Source organism: Cyphomyrmex costatus, unplaced genomic scaffold, assembly GCF_001594065.2.
Source record: "Cyphomyrmex costatus isolate MS0001 unplaced genomic scaffold, Ccosl1.0 scaffold869, whole genome shotgun sequence".
NCBI classification, from domain to species: Eukaryota; Metazoa; Arthropoda; class Insecta; order Hymenoptera; family Formicidae; genus Cyphomyrmex; species Cyphomyrmex costatus.
The window spans coordinates 30488-40971 of record NW_017280451.1 but is presented as its reverse complement, the minus strand read 5'-3'; positions in this window follow the sequence as shown (position 1 = coordinate 40971).

Sequence of the window (10484 nt, the reverse complement as noted above, 5' to 3'; positions counted from 1 at the left end):
AGCGCATATAAAGAGACGTTTTCGTTCATATCTAAAAAATGGATTTTCGGAACGTGATTTAAATACACATCGTTGTTTTTAGCGTAAAATTCTCTTTAATATTCGTCATATAAAGAATTAAAAAATTTTTAAAAATTAGAGTGGAGGGTGGGGGTATACAATAAATAAATGTAAAAAAAAATTTTTTTTTATTATTGTTATAAAGTACTCTTGCAACCATTCAATTTTTATTTTAGAAATTTTTTTCTATCTCTTATAGTTTCGATGATATTCGCTTCGAAAGAAAAAAACCGATTTTCTTCAAGGGAGGATTTCACCCTCTTAACAGGCGACTCCGTACGTATAAAAAAATACGTGTCTCTTATTTTTGTCTATAGAACAACATACTAAAAGCTCATTTAAATCGGTGAGATCCAACACGTTGTGTTCCCTTGTTAGAATATAAGCATTATATTCAGAATATTTTCTTTCATATCCGGGACAGTAAACATAAAATATTTTCTTTTACATCGAAATATATATACTCTTGTATCAAGAATACTATACTTAGACTGTTTTCCTTTCCTATACATCGGAATAATAAGTCTTATACTTGGAATAGTGGCCGTTCGCTATAAAATTAGAAATTCAACTCTTGAATTTATTACGGGAAGGTATACCATCGAAATCTTTTGTTTAAATGACAGATGCCAAAAAAGTATGTAACGATGCCCCCTGAAATAGGCATCGTACTCGGCACAAAGATCTAGCCGATAGCCGTCGCAATGACCAGTGGTCATTAGCGACGATGAGGGCGCGGTGCGCCCGAATATATTTTAAATCAATCCAAAAATAATTCGCAGGTACAGCAGCCGCCGTTAGAACCGCCAGTCTCGCCGGAAAGTGCCGACCGGCGTCGGGGACCGCCGATCGGAAAGCTTCTCCCACGAGAAGCCGATTGGCGGAAAATACCGCGACCGACCGAGGCATTACGAGCGAGACTGGCGGCCTGGTATAAGATACCGCGATGTCAAGCCGCGCGTGGCATTTTTGTCTCCGCCGTTTTCCTGGCATATCCGATCCGCTCACCAAATCCTAAGCTCACGATACCGCTCCAGCGACTCGCTCGTCCGACGAACCTGAAGGGTGTACCCTGCCTCTGCCGGGCGCTCCCGGCCGCCGAACGAGCCGTCCAGGATACGCATCTCGAGCGCGCGAACTACTTAACGTGTTGGTCCGACGAACCTGAGGAGTAGGGCGTACCCCGCCTCTGCCGGGCGTTCCCGACCGCCGGACAACCGTTAATAGTAATCACTCCCACCTTCCGTACCTTCTTTTCCGCATCCCGAAATTCCCGTCTTGGTACTTGACATTAGAAAAGGGGTAGGGCGCTTCCTGCCTCTGTCGGGCATTCCCGGCCGTCAAGTACCAACTCCGCTTCCCTTCCGATTAATACTTCGACTTAGGGTATGAGCACAAGCACTGCCGTAACATTTTACGACACACTTAAGTTGTAGACATAAATAACGCACAAGCTTTGGCGTATCGGCGTATGACGTGTTTATTGCCATCTTTCGATAGCGTGTTACTACGTGCTCTTGCGTGCTCTTTATAAGTAAAAGTAAGTAATCTAATCATTTGTAACGAATCAAAAGTAACTTTATTAACTACTCTAAAATAAATAAGTAAATAAGAAGCGTTTTATCAAGTTATTGTTAAATATGATTTAACTAAGTAGCCAACTTTATAGGTTAGCTGCAATATTTTTTCTTGTAATATAACATAAGACCACTTTAACAATCTTTGTTTGCAGTTTTTTACATTTTTTTATAAATTATTAATATTTATTAATATTTTATTTATAAGTTAATTTATTGTCCTTTTTTATGAACAGACCGAAGAAAATATTAAATTAAATAAAAACTTAAGATGAAATTTTTAATCTTGGTGTATCATTGGATGTTTGCATATTTTTTGCTTAAACGTAAACAAAAATAAATTAGATGGCTGTATAGACGATGGCATGTTAGACCTATTAATCAAAAAAGAGTTCGATATGGAGATTACGAAAATTTGTTTCAAGAGCTTAAAGATGATAAAGAAATGTTTTATCGCTATACCAGAATGACACTTGAACATTTTACAAAACTTGTGGAATTATTAACACCACATTTAAAAAAGAAAAGTGCACGAGCTCTTGTTCCAGAACATAGACTTATAATAACACTTTAAGGTAATAATTTTATAAGAACTACGGGTGTATATATATCTTCGATTGTAATGAATCTTTATTTTAAAATAAAATAATTTGTATTATAAAATTTAAATTTTATATATACATTTTTTTATAGATATCTTGCTACGGATAATTCACCATTGTCAATTGCTGTCGCATTTCGAATCGGAGAATCTACGGTGAGAAAAATAATAAAGGAAGTTTGTTCAGTATTGATCAAAGTTTTGGAATCATTATACCTGAATTCTCCTACTGAAAATGACTGGAAAAAATGTGCAGATGGGTATTGGAAACAATGGAACCTTCCTAATTGTGTTGGGTCTGTTGATGGAAAGCATATAAGGCTATGCTGTCCCCCAAATTCCGGAACATTATTTTACAACTATAAAAAGTATTATAGTATTGTATTAATGGCAGTGACAGACCATTTGTATAGATTTACATTAGTTGACATCGGAGCCTATGGAGGTAAGCCCTTTAGAAAGATATAATAATTAATAAGTAATAAGTTTAAATACAAAGGCTCAGCAAAATTAAAATTTTATAATTTATGTAACAAAAAAACAAACATTTTAGTCTTACATTAAACCATCCTTAGTACTAAGTTTAAAACAAATATATAAATAATAAAAAAAGAATAAAATTAATGATAAAAGAAAAATATATTTACTTAAAAACAAAATTACTGAAGTTAATGTAAGATCAAATGTTTGTTTTTTTATAATATCGTTTTTAATACATTACTATATTGATATAAGTCCAACATTCAGCTTAACTTATTTTTGATCACTGAATTGTACAATTTATATGTTTATAATATTAAAATCAAAATAATTTGTCTGATTTAATATAGGAAACAGTGATGGAGGAATTTTTAATGATTCCCAAATAGGATTTAATCTAACTAATGAACAGTTGAATCTGCCGAAAGAAACAAATAATCTCCCTGGTAGCAATATGAAGACATTTAGCTACTTTGTTGCTGATGATGCTTTTAGACTCTCAAATAGAATAATAAAACCCTATGCTGGTAAAAATTTAAGCGATAAACAAAAAATTTGTAATTACAGATTTTCTAGAGCACGTAGAACTGTTGAAAGTGCTTTTGGCATTTTTGCCAATAAATGGAGAATTTTTCACACAGCTATTTGTATTTGCCGGAAACTGCTAATATAATTGTAGCAGCTTCTGTTTGTTTACATAATTATGTTCTAATGGAAGAGCAACGCAGTGGACATAAATATTACAGTAAAGAAATAATTACAGAAAATGATGTATCTGACATAAACCAGGTAAAAGGTTATAATTGAGTAACTAAAGAAATTTACAGTTATTATGTATATATTTTACATATTTTTTTTAATTATATACATTAACGAACATTGTAGAGTACAATATGGATGTCATTGCCAAGTGTTATTGAAGAAGATAACGTTAGGAATGCTCAAGCTCAAAGAGATACATTATGCGAATATTTTGTTTCCCCAGATGGAGAATTAGAATGGCAGTACGACTTCATTCATAGAGGTTTACATGAAGATGGTTACAATAAATGATAATAAAAAATATCGTATTATAATTAAAACTAATATTCTATTATTGATTTTTATGAAAAATAGTTTTCTATAGTATTGTTCGTTTTGTCTCTCGGGAGCTGCTCGGAGTCGCTCCGAACAAACCCAGCGTACTTGGATGTGATCCATTTAATGCTGCAAATGCTTCGTTGATCAATCAAAAGAAAGAATTTTATGAATTGAACAATCAAAGAATGTTTCGAGGTGTTTACAGTATTAAATGGATCACATCCAAGTACGCTGGGTTCGTTCGGAGCAATTCCGAACAGCTCCCAAAAGACAAAACGAACAATGCGTATATTCTATATTGTATATTCTATGTTGTATATTCTGTTCTCGAATATTTTAATTATAAGTTACTATTAAAAACAATTCAGTATTCTCTCTCTCTTTTAAAAGTAGTAACATAAATATACTTATTATGTTTAACAATATTACATTTAACAAGTATAAATTTTCACACATTAACTATTCGTAGCACCTTTTGTACTTTTGACATTTTCATTAATAATAAACACATAACAAAATAATTTGTCTTAATTCTTAGTAATATAATAAACATAGTAAAAAAATTCTTAATTTCTTATTGTAATAAGTGTTATAATAGTTTATCATAGATAAAAAACTAAAAATTATTACATATGTAATTAATGACGTGCAGAAAATTAAATCACAAATTGTACCTATGTTGACTCGATAATAAAATCACATCATAGATAGAAAACTAAATTATCACATATATAATTAATGACGTGCAGAAAATTAAATCACAAATTGTACTTATGTTGAGATCTGACAATAAAATAATTATTAATATGTGAAACATAGAGCAAATAATAAAATAAAAATTATTTTTATAGTGGTGTAGATATAGCATCAATAATCATTTTTCTTCTAATATTCTTTTCATATTCTGGGATACTGTCAAATTGTATCTTTATGAATTCCATAAATGCATTATCTGCTGATTTTGAAGTCTCCATATAATTCATAATTTTGTTGCTCATATTAAAAAAACTTTGTTCTAATTGTTTAGTTTCATTCATTTTTTGTCTTTTTAACTTGGGAGAATTTACTGAAACTTTTTGATGAGAATTTCCAACATTAACAGTTTGTTTAAAGTTTGTACTTTGATTTTCTTTATTAGTTGAAGAAGAAGTAGAAATATCACTCGACTCGCATGTTTCAGTATCTAAATTTTTCTCATTTGCAGACTCACTAGATTCCGTTTTTATAACATTACTATAAGTTCTAAAAGAAAGAATTATTTTAAACATATTTTAAAACATAATATACATATATATATATATAACAATAGCATATTTAGACATCAAATTACCTTCGCCTTTTAATAAATTGGTCCAAAAATGTCAATTGAGAAAAAAATAAAAATTTACGACAATTAGAAGATGAAGCAGCACTTCCACTTTTTGACTGATTTTCGATCCTTTTTTTCTCACGATTATATTGTTCTCTTAATGAAGTACATCTTTTTTGACAATAATCTGGTGTATAAAAATCACCTGTAATAAAAGTTTAATAATAAATTTAAAAATCATATGTAAATTAAAATTAAATTAAACATCTTAATAAGAAATTACCACAATTTTAATATGTCAACGCTCGAAAATTTTTTTAAAAAACAAAATAATAGATAACGACCGTTACGAGCAATTATAAGTTGTAATTAATCATAAACAATTATACAATCAAAAGATCAAAAATTAATATAATCTCTAAAATAACATTGTATGATACATCGATAATAGGCAGATTATAGGCAGATTTTTGGCACACCGATGGGTTCTCCTTTGTCCCCGATTTTGGCGGATATGGTGATGCAAGATTTGGAGGAGAATGTAGGAAGGTTGTTGAACATGTCTTTGTATTACAGATATGTTGATGATATATTGATCATGGCAAAAGAAGAAGAAGTAGATAAGATTTTTGATGTTTTCAACAGTTATCACGACCGGTTAAAATTTACTATTGAGTTTGAAAATAATAGAAGTATTAATTTTTTAGACTTGTCCTTGATTATGGTGGATAATAGGTTGACTATAGACTGGTTTCACAAAAATACGTTTTCAGGCCGTTATCTTTCTTTTTATTCAAACCATCCAAATTGCATGAAAAGAGGAATAGTTTATGGATTGGTTGATAGAGCGATTTTATTATCCCATCCGCCCTTCTTTAATAAAAATATTTGTTTATGCATAGATATGTTAATTGAGAATGGTTATCCGTTGGATTACATTTTCAATAATATTAATGTAAGGATAAAAAGCTCGATTGAAAGATATAAGGTAGCTTCAGATGGTGGTGAGGTCTCTCTCAATAATAATAAAAACTTAGAAAATAAGATTAAGAAGCATTTAGTTATTCCTTTTATTAAAGGTATTTCTGGAAGAGTGGGAGGTATTTTTGATAAATCTGATACTTTGATGGGCTATCGTACACTAAATGGTTTGGACAAGTTTATTAAAGTTCAGAAAGACATTACCAGTAAGAATTGTAAGAGTCATGTGGTTTACAAAATTAATTGCAAAGACTGTGATTCGACATATGTGGGTCAAACAAAAAGACAACTACAAACTAGAATAAAAGAGCACAAAAATAACTTAAGAATGGATTCGTCTAAGCACTCAGTAATTTCTCAGCACATTATGGAATATGATCATAGGTTTGATTGAGAAAATATTGATATCATGGATGTGGAACACAATTATAAAAGAAGATTGATCTCAGAGATGTTACACATTAAAGAACAACCAAAAGGACTAAATTATATGAGAGATACTGAGTTATTAAGCGAATCTTATACCTCTATTTTAAATGAGATTTCGACACTGAAATATTCTAGATTTTAAGAAATCATTGTTATCCAATTGGAACTAAGGTTCTCATGTACAATTTTGGTTATCCACTTAGACTTCGTTTCATTCCGTTATTGACATCCAATTACATTAATGTTTGGTCTTTTGAATCGTTGTTTGACTTTCATATGTTACAGCGTCATTTCGTTAATATCGCTGGTGGTTTCAACATGTTATTTGTTCTTCTTCTTTTTTAATTTGGAAAGTTATTTTAATGATTGACAATGTGAGTTATTTTACGGTTTAACAATAGTAAATCTAGATTAAATATGACTAAATTGTATTCTTAATTATATATTTAGATTGTTGACATAATTGAATTTTCGCATTTCAACGATCAAATTCTTTTCTGGAATTCAATATGACCTACTGGATGGAGGAGACTGTATTTGAATTGAAAGAAGAATAACATCTAATGAAGGTTAAAAATAAAGAATTTATTAAAAAATTATACCGATATTTAGTTTCCATCAAAAAATAACGATTATATATTATGGTTCTACACTGATGAAGGCTCTGTGAAGCTGAAACGTTTGTTATTGGAATTTTTATCGATGTATCATACAATGTTATTTTAGAGATTATATTAATTTTTGATCTTTTGATTGTATAATTGTTTATGATTAATTACAGCTTATAATTGCTCGTAACGGTCGTTATCTATTATTTTGTTTTTTACCACAATTTGTTGTAATCATTGTTTTAGATATTTCATTCCACGCATTTTCTTTCATTAATGTATCCTTAAAATTAGGATTTTTCTTATCATAGAGAAAAGGTCGTTCTCTGTATAAAGCAATTAAAAATTCATCACCACCTTTTTCTTCAATAATAATGTTCTCTGAGTCATCAAAACATTCCACATTTTCGGAAAAATTACTGCTTTCATTAGTTGAACAATAACTCTGATGATCTGACATTTTTAATATTTTATTTTAATAGCAATCTATAAAAAAGGACAATAAATTAACAACTTATAAATAAAATATTAATAAATATTAATAATTTATAAAAAAATGTAAAAACTGCAAACAAAGATTGTTAAAGTGGTCTTATGTAATCGAGTCATTAACAGATTGATACTCTGGAATTACAAGCAATTATTTTTCATTGCACGGGCTAGTAAAATTAAATAAATTTCAAATCAAATCTCAATAACCGACTTTGTCTATAAAGTTGGCTACTTAGTTAAATCATATTTAACAATAACTTGATAAAACGCTTCTTATTTAAAATACACAAAAAATAAATAGGCTAATGAGAGTAAACACTTCTTATTTACTTATTTATTTTAGAGTAGTTAATAAAGTTACTTTTGATTCGTTACAAATGATTAGATTACTTACTTTTACTTATAAAGAGCACGCAAGAGCACGTAGTAACACGCTATCGAAAGATGGCAATAAACACGTCATACGCCGATACGCCAAAGCTTGTGCGTTATTTACGTCTACAACTTAAGTGTGTCGTAAAATGTTACGGCAGTGCTTGTGCTCATACCCTTTACGCATCGCGCCGCGAAACCAGGCTTGCTGGCGTATACCCGCGTTCCGCCGCGTTGCAAACCGCCGTCGAGAAAGCTCGCGACCGCCTGTAGATATCTCGCGCCGTTTAGACTTAAGCGAGGAGCACAGACTTTTGCATAACGCATAAACCATATACATAAAGAATTTGATTGGTCCATTGACTCATGCATAAGAAAATGGGCCAATGAAATTCCTTATGCACATGCTTTATGCGTTATGCAAAAGTCTGTGCTCCCCGCTTAAGTTTCGTTGCACTGCCCGCGTCCGTCTTTCTTCGATTGTATACATATACATTTTCTGTTGTCCGCGCTCGCTTATATACGTATATATTCTCGGTTATCCGCGCTCGCTTATTTCTTCGTTGTATCGTCGTAAGTCGCGTCCGTTTGCTATAATAATATATTTCTACATGTTATATCTTTTCTATTATTATAATTATATACTTCTATCTGTTATATCTATTCTATTTTTATAATATTCTCATTGTCTAGTTGTCGTAATAAACTATGTTTGTCGTCAAATCATTACTTTCGTATTAGCTCTTTTCTTCTTGCGATTTCCGAAGCTTCACATATTTTTCCGCTGCACCGCTCCGACGCGAATACTCCTCCCGCCGAACCTTTTTTATACGACACGCATTCCCGGCGTGCTAGTCCGAGTATAAAAATCAGGTAGTTACAAGTATAGGAAGCGCCCACAGATGTCTATACTATACTAGATCGCTAACACAGCCGAAAGAGCTGAGGCCGGCCGGATCTCCGGTTTCGACCATGATGGGAACAACAAGATGGCGAGGTACGTGTGTAGTAGTGCGTATATGAGTATCCTGCGTGTGTGTTAGTGCGTATGTGTGACATCAGTCGGCAGCCACACGTGACGCGTGTGTTCCCGGTGTCATTCTTCTTTGGAACAAAGTCTCCTCCGGTGGCATTGATCCAAATTTGTAATATATCTGGACGCGTAAATGGTAATCTGAAAAATTAACAATGCTTAATTGAAACATAACCTGTTCATATCATGAACCTCGAATATTTTTATATTTATTACACATAAATACTTTCTACTTACCTAAAGAAATGAATACTTTGTTTTCGTGTATTTTTGCATTTAGAAATGCAACAATTTTTCGGCATTTTTACTTTCTTTTACTATATATATGTAGAAAAACGACACACGTGTGGCCATCGGAGGAGACTTTGTTCTTCTTCTTCTTCTTAGTTACTGGCCAAGCAGTCACTCCGGACTGGAACTAGGCCATTGAGGTCTACAGTATTAGTTCTTAATTTTGCGAATGTTGTCCGCTTGCCGCAAGTTACTATACACGAGCACCCCCCCCCCTGTGCTCCGGACGCCTGCGGCCACCAGTAGGGAGCGGCGCGCCATGAGAGAAAGGAAAGGGGACAGAGCATATCTCAAAAGAATAGCTCGTTGGCCTTCATGTAATCCAAGAGCAGGCGACAAAGTTGAAAGGAGGGGGAACGTAGGGCAGGGAGAAGGGAAAAAGGGGAATTAGGGAATTTCTTTGCAATATACGCCCGAATGGGAGCAGCATTGGATTGATATTTTTCGCAGTAAAATATGAGGTGACAAATTGTTTGATGCGAGTCGCCACATGGGCAAGCTGGAGAATCCACGATATTGACTCTATGCAGGCTTTCGTTAACGTTATAGTGGTTAGATCTTAACCTATTAATCATGACGATTTCCTCTCTGGAAAACTCTTCGTTATGAAACCATGTTTTATTAGATGTGCTATTATAAAAATTGTCGTAGTACAGTATACCCTTTGATCTAGACACCAATTCCATGTAACTACTAGCTTGATTTTTGGCGCGTTTAACAGATTCAGCTAAAAGATCTTCATGCGGCACCTTGAAGTAAGGTTTAAAACCTTCATAAGCTGCAGATTTAGCCGCTTGATCCGCCGACTCGTTCCCAGGGATTCCCACGTGGGCCGGGACCCAGTACAGATGAATTTCACGATTGTGTTTGGAAGCATTTAGATAAGCTTGTTTAATTTAGTAGATGATATAATTTCGGTGTAAACTAGCAGAATTGCTTAGAGCCTCGAGTGCGCTTTTGGAGTCCGAAAAAATCACGCTCTTCTTTATATCTAATCCTTCGATTAGCTGAATGGCTTGGAGAATGGCCCATAGCTCAGCAGAGAAAACTGAAGTTTCGGGCGGCAACCTGTGTTTGATAACGCCGTCGTCCAGATCAGGTGAGTATATAGCAGCGCCAACAGCGCCCTCCTGGTCTTTAGAGCCGTCTGTGTACCAGGAAATGGCATTTT